Genomic DNA, 17,101 nt, shown 5'->3' with positions numbered 1-17,101 from the left:
CGGCTTTTCCAAACACTGTGTGATCTTCTACTAAGCACCTAATGTCTTTTCAACCTTCCCACATGATCCCTGTGCTAGTAGTATCTAATTTATTTCCTTCTAATATGATTTGAGCCATAACAAGTGTGAAAGGGGCTATACAGACCGCAGTTCTATTCTCTTATATCCTAGTTAACTTTCAGAGCCAAAGTACTGCCCTTGGATGCACACGTGCAGGTTTGGCTGTAGCCATTGGGAGTTTTGTGCATGTATCTGCAGGGATAATGTGGCCTTGATGCTTTCAAACCGCTCAAATATTGCGGGAGGGGGAAGAGTGCTTTAGCCTTGGAGTAATCTGTAAAAAATACCTGCATCATACTGTATCCATTTGAAACCCCTAAATATTCATATCCGTAGCACTTACATAGCCAGAGAGGACCTGTAAAGGTCACCTGCCATGGAAAAGAAATTTCCCAGGACAAAAAGGTCTTAAAATATTTTATTACAGAAATATACTTTTCAGGCCTTAAACCAGATTAAATATATGAGAATTCCTAGAAGTCTATATCGTTCCCCTTAGGGGTGCCAGACTTTATTTACAAAGCCTACATATTGCTATAGCAAGGAGTTTTCATGGATGAAAAGTGCTCAGGGCATTATGATGGATGGACGGATGGCAGCGAATGGAAAAAAAAAACACATAGAAGCTCCACCTGGCTGAATGGCATTAAGATTTCCCCATGGGAGTCATATTAGGATGCAAGATTTTTCTCTACTGTTTGCTCTAACAATGACATACATACATACATAAATAAATAAATGAAATCACCCACAGTACTCAATAATTTATTTGCTTCAATCCAGCCATGAATGTGCTGGAATAATAAACCTCCAGGTGGGTGATGGTACAGTTACTACTGGTGATTCTACAATATCATAGCTTTGAAATAAGATAGCTTAATCTTTGGTGCCTTTGAAAGACCAAAAGCAATGGGGACACACATAGCCCTGCTTTAGCTCATAGTTTCCATTGTACATATTTCCAGACTGAGCCCCATTTTTAACAACTAGAGTCTCAAGGGCAGAAGTAAATCTAGCAGAACAAGGACTTCTAATTCTAAAGATGCTAATGGCAAATACCCACATGTGTGTAAATAATTAATTGCTTTCTTGTTAACAAGTCCAGGTTTTTCATTCTTTGGTTAGTGACCCCAAGGGTCATTTTTTCTATGAGAAATAGAAACATTTAGGACTCTATCTTCCTAGCCCATAACTAATTTATAGTCTCGCATGGCGTCAGGTGCAAAGATTCAGGATTCAATTTGTCACCCCAGGCAATTCCTACTTTAAAAGGCAGTGCAGGTATTCTGCAGAAATAAATGAAGGGAAACATTAATGATGTAAAACCAACAGTAGTATCCCCTACGGAGGTCACATCTTTCAAATTCATAGAGACACATCAAGATATAGAATGTCTTTTGTACTGATCTGGAAAGACCATAAAGCCCTATAATGATCTTCTACAGAAAAAAAAATAGAATTAACATCACGTTTTTCACACTGAACAGTATTGACTACAGCTGGTTTTTTTTCTTGGCCTGCTTTTTCTCAACAGATATTTTTATTTTTTTTTTTACTTTTACCTTTCTCAATTTTATCTAGCATTTCCCAAGCCTACAGCTCTATAGAGAAATGACAGCACAGAAATAGCATAACACAAAGACTCTGACACCTAACTAAAACAAAATTAAAACACAGGCATTTTTGTCCCATTTTCCACGTTTTCCAGCCATATCACCAGTCATATAAATATTTACTTTCTGTGTATGTTCAGCTTAATGGCTTGCATTGTTAATGACTACAATAGTGTTCAAATAGCCGTGTCGTCTTTTCAACAAATCCCCACCTGCTCCTCCAATATGTCTCTCTGGGACTGATTCCAGGAGAACATCTTCACATCGGGGAGAGAGGATCATTTGTGAAAGATGCCCAGTGCTCTGGTCACAAACACTAGAGACCTTCTTGGCTCAGAAATACCAGAATCATGATCAAAACACTGAACCTTGGTCTTTCTTTTCCTTTCTGTAAAATGGGAGCGCTTTGTACAGATTTCCTTATACTGACAGACCCTGTGTAAATGCAAGTTAATTATAGTCTTATTACTTGAATACTTCTGGGAGGATGACTGATTATAGGGATACATCAACACCATGAATTCTGTGTGTGACACTAGATATTTTTAGGTTTTTACATTGTAAGCACTTAAACAGAAAATCGTAGTACTGTAGAAAACAGTTGTTCACTCTTAAGACTTGCAAACTAAGCATCTTAAGAAAACTCTGCCACTTCACCATATTTTAATATTTTGCTTTGCTTCTTGATTGCATTCACTTGAATTCAGTATTTGATCTAAGAACTCAAAAAAACACCTTAGAAAAATAATGTTCTAGAACTGTTAAAAATAGGCAGTGCAATTAGATCTTTACAGAGAAAAACAGGTTATACACTAGTAAACATTTTTTGCTGTTAACTGTTATTTCAAGCAGTGATTAAATCTTTTGGATGTTTCTCTTCAAAAACTTTTGCACTCTATTTGTGTAGGGGTGGTATTTTATGTTCTTTAAATGTCAAGACAGGTCTTCAGACTTTAATGTTATAATGATACCAAATTTACATCATTAAAGGAGAGATTTATCTCACTTGCATTTTAAATGTTGCAGTTGAGGGTTAAATCCAAATACATGAGCTTCTGCTATAATGGAGAAAGACACAAAGCTCCAGAAGGCATGGATGAAAAGACTTATTCTTTAGGAATAACTATGAAACTATCTAGCATTTTGATTCATGGAGGTTAGCATAAAATGATAAATCCTCATTTTCCTTAGTTATCCAGGATGGATATCACAAGGAAAGCTAATGAGGAATAATACAAAACATACTAATAGTACAAATCTACCAAAAGACGGAACAGAGACCAGGCACAGTTACCTCCACTGATGTTCCAGAGTAGGTAAGGCTGAAATTACAACCTGCTCTTGGAAAAGGTTCCTTCTGGATTTAGAGAGAACAGAGTTCCCAGAGCTATTATCCATAGCTAAAATAAAAATAAAATATCCAAACTTCAAATACCAAAACCACCTCAAGAATCAATGTTTACAAGTGTCATTTATAAGCTGCTTTCTGTTATGTTTTTCAGCCATTAAAAACCTGCGTTTTCCTAGATGTAGTCATGTTACTCATCCAAACAGCCATTTTCAGTTAGCACATGACATCTGTAGACTGCAGTAACTTCAGCGGCAGCTCTGTCAGTATGTGTTTAGGCTAAAAAAGATGGAAGCCATCACTTTCTTTGTACTTAGGTTAAGAAATATAGTTGGCATCCACATTAATGCAACTGCAGATAGCCACTGAATTTTTTTTTTTTAATATTTGGCTCCATGAAGATTAAAATTACTCATTTTTAGCCTAAGATATTTCAAGTACTGTGTGTCAAGGCAATTTCCAAATTCCGTATTTCAAGGCATGAAATTCTCATTTTATGATGGTAAACATTAGGGTTTAAATAACCTTAAAGGTTAGCTTTTCACAAACAGATTCAACACAAATTCTTACCATTCATCTGAAACTTACAGTATATTCAGAAATATAATAAAAATGTTTTTATAATTATGTACAGAGTACTTCCTTTGTTGAGTGACCTGAGTTGAAGGGAGCAAGATGATTTGCACTACAAACAGAAGCATGAAGTTAAGTGAACATTTAATACCAAGAAAATAATCCTCTAAATAAGAGACCAGACTGCCACAAAAGTCTACAAGGATGGATTGAACATAATGAAGCCCTTGAGAGGATGTAAGAAATAACAAGGCATTGGCAGGCAAATAGACCAAGGAAGCTTCCTGGGTCTTTTCCACTAATAAATTTTCTCTGTTTTGGCAAGAGATATCTGTAATTTGTAAGTGGTTTTGATCTCAGGGAATCTTTATTTCTGTAATGAGGGGAGACTTCCTATATGAGAGGCTGTGATACTAGTCCCCTGGGTGGAAGGCCAGGGTAGCATCTGACACTCGTGCAGCAACTGCTCCTGGCCCCAAACACAGTTCCTACCTCTCCTCAGAAACCAAGCAGAAAATCACAATGTTATGCTCGAAGATAATAGAAAATATAAGGTCATAAATTGCTCCCTGTTCTGCTCAGCAGTCAAGTCCAAAAGACACAACAGACGTTTTTCTCCTTGTCACCACCAGCAGCTCTTACACCAGCTATCGCGACAGCAAGGACAGAAATGGCACATGGTGTACATGTTAATTGCACTTTTATTCTGCATTCTTGTGATAGCGGGAACATACAATGCCAGAGAAGTAGAGTTTCAGGTTTCATCAATAAAAGAACTTCTTCCAACTACAATCAAACGTTTCATAACAGGATTTTCCTTTTAAAAATAAAAACAAATACACAGGGAATATTTCCATCTAAATATCACTGCGTGCAGCAGTGAAAGATGTACAGCAAGGAATCAAATAGACAAAAATTCTAAACATCTCCTAGTCTCACTGGGAATTGGTCCTCAGACAGGCTAGCTTTTGAAAACAATATTTGATAGCATTTAAGGAATTTTAAAACATATCTGTATGGAGAAAGTTGATTTTTACTTATAAAATAAATTATCTGCAGACCAGCAAGCCTTTAAACAAAATATCAGGAGACACATTGTTAGGAGAGATGAAGTCCTGCTCAGCAGGTTACTCAACTACAAAGGCATACTTAAATTGTGCTTATCCTGATTCCATGTGGGCTCCTGTGGAGAGATTCCTGGGGCTGTGGACATGTGGAACTAATCAATCAGATAAAGCCATCCACACTTCTTAAAAAACATATTCTGTGCTCAATGTGATTTTGGCACAAATCTGTTATTTAATATCATACCTGATACAGGTTACAAATTGGCTGGGCTCTGCCCCTCTAATGAAGATGCTATGCTACCTCAGGTGTTCTACACAAGCCTAAACAGTTTTTAACTTCTCTCATTAGAGCAATTACTAAGGTCTTAGCTTTAACAATGCTACGGAAAACAGCTACCGAGGAACCTGTACTTGCTTGGAAAAAAATCTCAGGGGTGGGAAGACTGGCACCAATGCCTTATGATGTGCTTCTGGCTAATTAAGATGTTGACTGAGCCTAACCTTAATCATGGTCCATCAGATTATGTTTGATTAACATGTAAATTGGTAAACTGTCTTCTGCAATTGCCCTACCATCTGAGCTCTAATTATGGGCCTCAAAACAGACAATAACTGGACTTGTAATTTAGATTGTTCAGCTGGGGAAATTATGTTCCGGCACGCATGAAAGAATTGTGAGGTGGAGTGCATATGTATAGTTTTTCAAAATACACACGAATGCATTAGACACACACTACAGATACGCATAAACGACATGGAAGTTTAAAGATATCTCAGCAAAAGAACTTAACGTTAAGCGGTACATAACAAAAGGAAAGCGTTTCTTCCCTCAGATTATTTTTTGTGAGGCAATAGTGCTATGCAGTTGAAGGAGAGAGGCAGGTTCATTTATAAGTCAGTTCAAATCATGTAAGATAGCAGTTATGCCAAATTAGATAGATAGAACAGGATAATAGATGTCTTGAAAAGAGTTGTTGGGTACAATCTCTTTTAGTCTGAACACATATTAACAGAGCTTAGAATAACCTTAGGAAAGTATGTCATATTCACAGATGACCTAAGCTATAATGAGTGTGCCTGATGTTCCTATTGACTGGTCCTAGATGTGACCAGCTCAGCATCTTACCAAGGCCACCTGAATCAGCCCAAGGAGACTTTGCCTCCCCTTGGCGAGGGATTTATCCAGAATTAGAATAATTCAGATATGGTCTATCGTGCTTTCTCTTGATTAGAAAGCAACCCAGTGTCCAAACTTCAGCATTCAAAGTAGATGCCTTCAGAAGATAGAATAAACACACTTTTCCCTTTCCTTCCTGCTTTCCTTCTTCCCCCTATTACCATAATGACAGGAACACTTTAATTTTGGTCCATAAATAACTCGTCTCTTTTTCTTCAAGATTAGTAACATAATAAAAAGATGTAAACAAATCAGCAGTTATTCAAATTGTGGGTAGGAGTCTGCAGACAGGCTAACTGTGCAAGGTGTCACTGCAGCCAGTCAATGTGAGCAGTGGAACCTGAAGAGCTGTTGAGCTGGCCAGCTAAGATGGCCTCCCTCTTCAGGGGCCCATAAGTAGTTGCCTAGCATCATTGCAGATGCCCTGGCAGAGCCACTTCTCCAGAAAGACAATGTGTCCACATGTCCTGTGTCATTCTCAGTCCCATGTGGATGTTTAAGGTACCTTAATGCATCAGTAATGGCATCAAATGCCTGTGTGTGGGCAACTGAATTGAACCATAGGTGTCAACTGTCATTTGAGCCGAATCACGCGTGGACATTTGCACATAGAAGCCCAAGTTTTAGAGTCTATCTGAAACTGAATCCCACCCAACGTGGGTGGCTCCCCAGCTTTCACTATATCGTTCTCTCAACATCTATTGACGTTTCAAAACCATCTTTCCAGGCAATTTATTAACTTAGACTGGAGTGGAAAGGAGTGGACTACAGAAATAGTCTTATTAAAGGGAATAGCACCCAGCACAAAGTCTATAATATGGCCTTGAACCTGCAAGAAGCAAAAAAGTCATTGACAGAACTTCTAAAAGACAAGCGATGTCTCTTTGTAGGATGCTATGCTAGTATCAACAGGGTACGTTCATCTCTTCCAAAACCTCGAAGAAAATAGGTCACAAAGCACAATCAGTAGTTGCTGAAATCTGATCCAGTTAAACTCAACAGAGAAAAACAGAAATTAAAACTGTGATCCATGTCCTAACATAAGCTCCGTCCCCACCAACGCGCCTACTGGAACTGCTCTGGGAGAGGTGCAGTCAAAATTCATTGTTCCTTCATTTGCCACCTGAGAATAAGCTGAAAGCCCATGGAGTGCCAAAGTCTCAGTTTACACCACTTCTACAGCTGGTCGTACTGGATAAGAAGGACCAGTGAAGAAAAAAAAAAACCTTCACACATTTTTCCAATGTAGATGAGTTTTGACTGACAGGTTGACCCTTAGCTTCCTTTATTTAGCACTGAAGTATGATACTCTGGTTCATGAAAGTAAAAATAATCCATCTCTTTCTGTCTGCACGTAATCCAGAAAACTTCAAAAGCCCTTACAAATCTACATAGATGTCAGCTAATAATGTACTGAGCTTGGACAGACGCAGGTACGTTTGGAAGCTAATAGTTCTTTCCCCTTAGGAAATCACTGGTGGTCTTTCCCAAAGTGTCAGCCAAAAAAACATTAACATTTCAGTCAGAGTTTTAATTGGATAAGACCACACGTCTCAATAATTTCATTCTGCATCGACTATGAGACCTTGACAGACAGTATCCCGCCCAGTCTGCCACACCATGTGGGCTGAATTTTAACTTATAATGAACCACAAGTCAATCTCTTAAACCCTGGAAGTTTATCATGGAAATGGATACTGCTTTTCTAAAAGACTAAGATTTTTAAGATGAAAGATACCTACAACACCCAACCAGAGGGGACAACATGCTTGAAAATGTTACAGCTTTTCAAAGATGAAGGGGTATGGACATACATCATTGAAACACATTCTGGGAAGATAGTGGGATGCTTGTGAACTTTGCAAACCTCAGCCATCTATCATTAGAATCTACCACCGTTCTTGTGCTCCAATGGTCCTGCAGATGATCTCCTACTCAGCAGTTAAATTTATCTCTGTTTACACTGGATTTAAAAACCAAGCAAATCCCAAGCTATGGAACATGCTGCGCTTCTAAGGTGCTGGAGGGTGTGCACAATAAAGATGCATCAGCAATCCTGCAGAATTTCATCAAAAGGTTTTGAAAATTGCATAGATGTATTTAGAAACTAGAAGTATCATTTAAATATATATGACAAAAATACTCAGCCTGTTCTGTATTCTGTTACTTCATGAGTAAAAATGACAGCGCTAACATCTAACTACTTTCACAGCAATTTAAAAAAAAATAAATAAATGAAGATGATTTTGAAGCAACATTCAAAATCTCCTGCTTTGTGTCAAGTAGGAACTATATTCTCTAATTCCTATCCTGTTCCAACAGACTGGACCTCCTGCTGCTTACTCTTTGTAAAATCGCAGCTTCCTCTGAGAGCGCAGATCTACTTTTCTTATCCTTAACTGGAAGAAAAGAAGAAAACACAACTCTTTCACACTGTGTTTAGCATGACTTACGGTGACATTTGCTTCAGGTAGTTATTTCTAGGAAGATGGGTAGCCATGAGCTCTTAGCATAGGCTTTGTGAATCCTGTGTGCGATGATGAACATAAAAAGTGTTTAGTTAACATAGAAGATGCATGATGTTAGCGTGTATCATAGAATCATAGAATCTTCATGGTTGGAAAGGACCTTTGAGGTCATCGAATCCAACCAAACAACCTACTATCTCTGCCCTTCAGAGCATGCCCTCAAGTGCCACATCTAGGCATTTCTTAAACACCTCTAGGGATGGTGACTCAACCACCTCCCTGGGCAGGCTGTTCCAGTGCCTGACCACTCTTTCAGTAAAGTAATTCTTCCTAATATCTAATCTAAACCTCCCCTGCCACAACTTCAGACCATTTCCTCTGGTCCTGTCATTATTCACCTGGGAGAAGAGGTCAACACCCACCTCTCTCCAACCGCCTTTCAGGTAGTTGTAGAGGGCAATGAGGTCTCCCCTCAGCCTCCTCTCCTCCAAGCTAAACATGCCCAGCTCCCTCAGCCTCTCCTCATATGACTCGGTCTCCAGACCCCAACATGTATCTTTACATGTTGTTCAAACAACAACTCTTACAGTGATGCCAGCAAGAGTATAAGGAAGAGAATACTAACAAAACCAGCTTGAAAACAATTTGCAGTGCACCAACTGCGTTTTAATAAATTGTCACTAATGCTTATACATGCATATATAACTATGTATGTATATAGTATAGAAAACACACTACTATTTTTTTTTTTTTTCTAAAAGGTCTTTATGTGACATCTGGACTATGAGATGTGAAAAGCTCGCAAAAAATGCACCAAATTGTAGCACAGCACCAGTATGTTGGCTCCAACCTCACAATTTCTTTTACAGAATTGTGTATGTGTTTCAAGAGGCAATATTACAGTTTTAATCTGCCTAAAGCTTCTAGTTGTGATAAATAGCTGGTAGCTAATGACTGCTGGAATATGTTTAGATTGCTCTAATTTTATGAGTAAATGGATGTTAAGTTTATTTATATGTGTTTCTCTCCACCTTTGGAATTAGTTTTGTTCTGCTTGAACTTAATAACAGACATTTATAGGCAAGATTTACTTCTTCATGCGTAAATGTGATGTTGGTGCTGATCTTTCATTTACAATTAGAGGTCCTTTTTCAAACAGTAATGGCCATATAAAAGTATATGTGTTTCTCCTTTATAAGAAAGATAGGATAGTCACTTTTCTGTTTCAGGCAGTTAATTTTAGGGTTCTCTTGCACAATAACTTTAGTGTAGTCCCTTTACCATCCACATGCATAGATATAATATCAGTTGGGAGTTCTTTTAAGTTAGATGCCCATTTTTTCTTTAAGAATCACACTTGGAAATATTTAATTCATGAAAACTAGGAAAGAAGTAGCAGCAAATATATCTCTCTGTAAACTAAAGGATGCTGTTGAACAGTTTAGAAACACTGAACCAAAGTAATTTCTCCATTACAGAACTAAGGAGCCTTAACTGGTGTATCAATAACCAGGGAACACATCCTGTCCTGTTTGCTTGTAATGAAACCAAGGATGTGAAAGTAATAAACACTGCAAGCTGGAGATACTACCTTTGTCAACAGAAAACCAGGAGAAGCCTAACCTGAAATATCAGTTTGTTGTCATTTGCCAGAATTGACAGTTCTGGAGAAGAGGGGAGTGTGTGATAAAGAGCACACTAAATTAACTTTTATTCTCAAAGGGAGGAGTAATTCATAGCTGTGGTGGTATTTCAAGGGTCATGGCCATATCTTGCGGTGCAGCACAGAGAGATGAATTATGTTTCCTGTGTTTTTAAAACTGTTAATAAGCTGAAGAGAGAGAACATTTTTATCATTGTTCTTGAAATACCGCTGTCAAGAGTCTACCACATTCTTATATTAAATCAATGAATTTGTCTGTCCTTGGGCCCCTCTAAGAAATGTCATTAGTGGTTGTTTTAATGGAGATTTTTGCTTTTAAGCCAAAAGAGAACCATAGTAACTGTGCACTTCCTAAACCATTCCATTCATGAATGGGAAATGAGTCTCTAAATCTTTACTCACATGAGTAACCACATTGATATCCTCAGGCCTTCCATTATCAAAAGCTAGAACTGTGAGTATAAGTTTGCAGGATTTGGATGTGGCACTTCATTACTTCGTAAGAGTGAAATCTGTAGCTGAAATCAATAGTTAAGCATGTGAGGCATATAAAAGATACACATTCTTTCATGGAGGTCTGATTGCAATGCATCTCTCAATTTTGTTTCAGCATCAACAAATAAGCATATCATTGTAAAGAGACGTACAGACTACAGGCAGTAATTACAAAGACACATTTTAGATAGACATTCTAGCCTCAATAGGGGAGTTGGGAATAGTCCACCAGAAAGAACAGAATAACAGTGAAAACGGTCAAACACTTCTTGAAAAACTAACATACTAAGTCATGGACCAAGTTTTTGGTTCTCTGTCAATCAGTAGCGTAACTGTTGTCAATCATTCCCCCTTACCTTGTTTGGGATTTTTGAATGGCCACAAAAGAAACTTTTGTTGGTAATTATGGTCTTTACAATTCGTCTGAGTCACAGGCAGGATTTTCATAGCCTGCCTGTGGAATAGACATGGTATGCCCCAAGCTGCGCTCACGTATGTCCAACCAATTCAAGCTAAAGTTTCCCACGATAATATGAAAGGAAATAAAAGACTCTGACAAACACAAGTCACTATTCTAAAAATAACAAGAAGAGGGGAAAGGGACAGGATAGCCAGGATCTTCTGGGTTTCTTTTCCTTTTCTTTTTTTTTTCTTCTCCCTGCTCTCAAAGGGGATAAATCTGATAACTCCCTCTTCGGAAGGGTGCAGTTAGACAGGATGTGCACCTGTGCATCTTGAATCTTGTGAAAGCGTATTTATATTCTGTGCCTAACCACATGCTTCCTATTACACTGATCAGGCGCATTCTGCTAAAAATTAGTGCCAAGAATTAATTCTCTTTCATTTATTTTTTAATTCCGGAGTTCCCCTAGGATTTTCCCTTTCCCCAAATATTTCTACTTTCCACAGATACATTTTATTTTGTTTTCTTTGGCTATCAGTTCAAGTGACCTATCTTGTCCCTGCTGGAAATGCGAAGAAAAGATTTGTGAGAGAAGGTTCTCACGTAAAACCCAGTTTTGGAGTTGATCCAGCAGAGTGACAAATCTGATAACATCAAAGGCAGAACATCTGAAACTGGGATTTCGGCAGAGCAGCTTTTTCAACAAATTGCAGCCTCTATAAATTTACCCATTTCCAAACAGCCAAGTCCGTTTATTTGCTTATTTTCCTAGCTTCACCAAAAGAAAGCCTGAAACAACTTTGGAAAAATAACAGCAAAGTTGTTCAACGGAAACCAGCCCCTCTACTGTAAACAGTGCCTCTCCCCAAACTGTGCAGCTGCACAAAGCAGAGACAATGCAGGGGACCCTCAGCATCATTAACCAACTTCCCTTCTTCACCAAACAGTCACTTCGATAAAGCAATTACAATAGCATCATGGAACAGTAGAACAAGGAGGAAAAAAAAAAAAAATAACCTTACCAGCTTCTCCTACAGTATATAGCTGAAAGGAAAACAAAACCCCCAGCTGCCGTATCGCATGCAATTGGTCTCACAGAATGAATTGACTGAAAGAACTATGAAAGGCTAAAGTCTTTCGGCCCCTCTGTTCAGCCTCTCTTCAGCTCCCTCTCTCCGAGCCTCCTTCACAAAGCCATTCTCCTACTCCCTAATCCTCGCACAGGAAAAAGCAGCACACACCAAATGACTTCAGCAGAAGCGATTCTCCCGGGGGGTGGGGGAAGAGATGCTGCTGCCACTCAGCTCCCCCCCGCCTGCTCCCCGCCACACAGCCGTCCTCTGGGAGGGTATCCAAACAAGCTCGCCAGGCACCCCAAACACAGCCGGCACATCAGGAAGAGGTACAGAAAAGTGCACATTTCCATTCATCACCCTCTGAGCTGCTCGTTTCTGAGATGAGCACACCCCTGGGTACTTGCAAGAGTTCCCCACGTGCATGTCGCATCAGCCCGCACTGAAGTACCTAGCCTTTTTTTTTTTTTTGGTCGTTGTTCTTTTAAAATTAACTACGTGACTTCCTAAAACCGTCGTTGGGCCTCAGATTTTTCTTTTTAACAAAGAACATGTAAATAAACCTTAAATATTTCAAACAGCAAAATAACAACAAAGATGGTCCCCCAGAAAATCAATAATAAAAAGTATAAAGAAGGCCCCCACAGACAATAAATTAATAACTTCAGGAATCATCAGATTAAAAGCAATATAAAAAGAAAACACTGGTGCGTCCCTGGAATGCTTTTGAGAGCTAAAATCAGAACAATTAGATTTTTCATAACAAAAAAGATTTCTGTCTTTACTTACATTACTTTACGTGAATATTCCCAGTTCATGTAAAAAGAGACAGCATTTTTTTCATATCATTTGTCTTGAAAGCCTGCCATAGCTATTGAGATAACATCCCCTGAATATTCTCTGGTATTCAAGAAAGCATCAAATCCTTGTTAAAGCAATGCTGTTGTCATATTATTTTTTAACACAAGTTTTACCTCTCTGTGAGATGCAGGAACTCAGAAACAGACAGCTGTCGCAAAGTAAATCAAAGACTTAGAAAAGCAGATGGCATAATTTCACATCTTAAATGATGGCTGTGAGCCTTCCAGTAATAATTTATAAGGAGACTCCCTCCTGCTTGTTCCTCTGCTCGGCAGCATGCTGTTTGAGCCTTTCAAACAAAATAAATAGACTTCAAACCACCAGCTTCACACACACTAACACTTACCAATGCTATTTCAACCTGACACAAGCTGACTTTGTTCCTCTGTGACCCTGGACAGAAAACTGAGGTGACAGTTTGATGGATGAGATCTTTTTTCACAATATGGGCTGTGACTTCACGGCTCTGTCTCCCCATTATTGCCTAGCTGAAGGAGGAGACAGGAGCAGAGGAGGATCTTCCACCATACAGAGCCATTTTAACAGTGAAAATGAACCAAACGTGTGCAATAAATGCCCGGAACACCTTTTTCCTACCTCAAAATTGGGAAGTTGGGGGAATCTCTTTCCACTTCTGTTGGGGTAGGGTGTAAGGGGACACGGAAGAGGCTCCCAGGGGACTAACTAATCCCAATGGTTTACTCCAAATCGTATTTTAGTTTAAGAAAATGGCAACATCAGCAGAGAACAAAGGAAGGAAGGAAGGAAAGAAGGAAAAAAGGAATTCTGTTTGTTTCATTTATGACCAAAGAACACTTGGACTGTGAATTTTGCGAACTGTCTCTTCACTATGTTAATTTAATTACTTAACCGGAAATCTTGGACAATTTTTTACTGGGCAAAGGCCTCCCTGCAGTAACCTGAGGCAAACAATTGCAGTGTGAAGTCCTTTATTTATTACCTAAAAATTGTCATAAAATATCAGAGGATTCATCTATATTAAAATTGGTGTCTGCAAATTCAGTATTTGAATGCAGATTCTCTGCTAAAATGAGTTCAGAAATCTTTTTATAAGATTAACATATTTAATTTAAGGTTGCCAGATTTCACAGAAGTGTCTGTGAAGAAATTGCCTTTCCATGAAAAAGTTGAAAAAAGAAAGATGGTGAATGAACTCGCTGAAATGTGAGGCTCTGCCTCCGTAGGCTTGAGCTCATTAACATGTGAAGTCAGCCTCTAATTTCCTTCGAGAGGAGCACAGGTTGCTAATATCTTTATGTCTTTGCTTCTGCTTGTTCATCTAATCAGATGGGTTCATTATGATCATACTGGAGGGTGTCAAATCTCTGATTTTACGGGTGGATACTGAGGCCAAATGACCTGGCTCACGGATGTCTCAGGCCGGAACCCGAGTCTCTGCTGTTCCACGCTACTGCTCCCCATCTCCAGTGACCCTCGAGCGGTGAAAGATGATTTATGAAAACAAGGTCTAGTCTACTCTATGTTTGAGATCAAGTTCTGATATATTTTGTATTTGTTTTCACACAGATTATGTTGTTATTGTTTCTAGTTTGGGATTCGATACTCATAATTCTGTCTAAAAATATACACGAAGTCTCTCCAGTAGCAAAAATTTATCATAAATATATGCGAATCCAATTCATTCTTTCCAAAGAGACTGACTTTGTTTCAGATGATGGTATTTATGTGCTTTCATATTTATGAATGTTTTTCTTTCTGTAGAATATCTGTGAGGTGGTACCCAACTCATGATAATACCGAAAGACAATCAAAAAGCAGCCAGAAATTGATTTATACCCAAAAAAAGCAAAATCCAAGGGATTTATACACAGGAATATCTGTAGCTATCTTGTTTCATCAATTCAACTCCAATTTTTTTTCTTATTTTCCTTTCTGAGAACCACCTTAAAACTACACACTTGCTTCAGGTGACCCCACTCAGGGGTTTAGGTGGGGACTCTAGCACGGTGAAAGTCAGTGGTGTGAATTTCACCCCTTAAAAAGGAGTTCTAAGAGATGTACTTGTGAACCATTTATAGCCCAATTACAGCTTCTGAACTGCTGTCATCGTTTCTTTGTCTCTCTCTAACACTCAGAGAGCATTCCCATTGTAAACAGGTAAGTACATTAAATGTTTTCGAAAGAATAAGACCTCTTCACAGACCTTATATGAAAAACTAACCTCTAAATAACAACTTTCATACCATCCAGTGTGTAGGTAACTACGATGCAGACAAACCAGAAGAGCTCTCCTCGTCAAAAGGAAGCGTGAAGCTTGAAAAGCGTAGCCACCCCTGTACTTGGAAGCCTGTTAAAATGAGTTTGCATAGGGGAAAAAATATATCACAATAGGCCATATTACTGAAAGCAACAGGCACTAAAAAATTGGAAGAGCTCATTTTTCTCATTCTTGTAGCAAAACGTAACTGTCAGACTAACTCATGACAAATGCCTGAAGGAAGTCTGAGATTTAGGAAATATCAGCAGGTTTACACACTTTGCTACATAGTTTTTCCTCTATTTGCTCACAATTATGTCCTCTTTTATCTGTATCATCTGTCAAAAACACCTTTTCTGCATAGTCTTTTCTCCTTTCTGTGTTTCTTGGATTAACAAAAAGCATAAGGTAAGGTCATTCGGATAATAGCCCTGCATTTTTAATAGGAATCGTAAGTGCATTTCAAGTAATCTTTTCTGCAAGCAGAGTGGTGCAGGCAATTGCACTGGAAAAGGCTCCAACAAAACTAAACTTTAAAGGTTGCTAATCTCTTTGAGAATTGCTGGTGTGACTGATTAGTGCAATCCACTGCAGTTCTTTGATTTTGTTTGCTTACCCTCTCTTAGAAAGAAACTCCCAGTAATTCTTAAAGGCAGTGTAGAAAAAGGAGGCAGTATATCTTTATAAACAGAAGGAAATGCGCATCTTGGGCGTCCACACATCATCTGACTTTTGAGCATTTGATCAAGAAGCTTAAATTCCATAAATAGTCAGTAGGTGCCCTAGAAAGCACACCTTTTAACCACCTCTTTCACACAGTCAATTTATTTCAGAAGTTTACTATTCAAAGATAAGGCTGTTGAATGGTCTATGCTCAGCCAGCCTATAACATACTTATGTTGAATTTCGGGGCTATTCTTTAGGTGTGTCACAGGATGTGTCTTCTGAGTAAGCAACGTAGTGGCAATTCTGCAAACTGGAAGAGGTGGGACCTGGTGTGGAAAGGAAGGGTGAGTAGTAGTAATGAGGGAAGAACACAGTGGAAAAAGATAGTCAGGTAAAAGGAAAAGAAATAAGAAATTCATATTAATAGAGAGAGTCACTCCAGCAAGAATGTTACTCAAGTCCATGTTTCACTTTGACAGGGGTTTCTGATACCATATCCTTTAGGCTTGGTCTCCACGGGCTCAGTCTAAACCCACTCTCTCTTTGCTTTTGTGTCTGAGTTGGATGAAAGCAAGGATTCAGCAGTGCAGCTGGGTTTACATTAGGAGTGTGTGTGTGAATCTGAGGATATCTGGCTCGGAGCTTCAAAGCATGTCAGCTGATGCTGGTGCATCTAGCCTGAGAACTTCAGCAAATGTGTCAAGTCTTCCTAAAGTTTGATAGAAGACTAAAATTAAAACAGCAAATGGAAAGAACAGCCTGTGGCTTGTAAAAGGTTAGCTCTTCAGCCCGCCTCGATCCATAAGCTGTATGGAGCAAGACGCATCTTGCTCTTTATGAATTGGGCAGAAACATTCTAAGTACCTTTTCAGAGGCTTTGGCATACATGGCATGCTGGTCAGAGAAGGACTGGCCAGAAATGAGCCTACACTGTCATTTTGGACAGTGAGGTACTGCTCCTGGGCAGCCAGGAAAAACACCCATAATCCAGCTGGAGCCCTGTGCACCAGCCTGGGGATGAGCAAACAGCCTGGGATTAGGAGACACCCATGCTACAAAATTCCCTGAATTTTTTTTAATTGATATTGTCATCATAATTGTGCTACAAACAGACTGATAGGAGCAGGCGCACAGACTTGGGCATTGAGAAGCCTGAAAAGCCTTTGAAAGCCCAACCATCAAGATTTTTGTAACCCCTTCAGTATTTAAAGACAAACATCTGTATAAAAAATTCCTAGACTTGAAGCTTCAGGCTGTTAAGTTCTTTGGAGGAGACACATATATTTTCCCTGCAGTTTAGAGGTTTGCAGCACAGTTGGAATTCCAACTTTTGGACATTACTACAGTGAAAACATATACACAATGATTTACAGAGTGGTATTATTGCGCATTTTT

General features: G+C 38.9%; 1 protein-coding gene across 2 annotated transcripts in view; it reads right to left on the bottom strand.

The window, feature by feature from the left end:
* Window positions 1–17,101, bottom strand: part of MID1 (midline 1) — a 252,247-nt gene that overhangs the window by 172,702 nt on the left and 62,444 nt on the right. Inside the window, exon 1 of one of the 2 annotated variants that reach the window (XM_074606652.1) lies at window positions 11,890–12,200. The exons of the other annotated variant lie outside the window; for it this stretch is intronic. The gene's annotated coding sequence lies outside the window, so the exon portion shown is untranslated. Of the gene's footprint in view, window positions 1–11,889; window positions 12,201–17,101 lie in introns of those variants that run through there. 2 annotated transcript variants of the gene reach the window in all.

This window comes from Larus michahellis, chromosome 1 (genome assembly GCF_964199755.1).
Source record: "Larus michahellis chromosome 1, bLarMic1.1, whole genome shotgun sequence".
NCBI lineage: Eukaryota > Metazoa > Chordata > Aves > Charadriiformes > Laridae > Larus > Larus michahellis.
The sequence above is the reverse complement of the archived record's forward strand: the minus strand, read 5'-3'. Positions and strand labels throughout refer to the sequence as shown.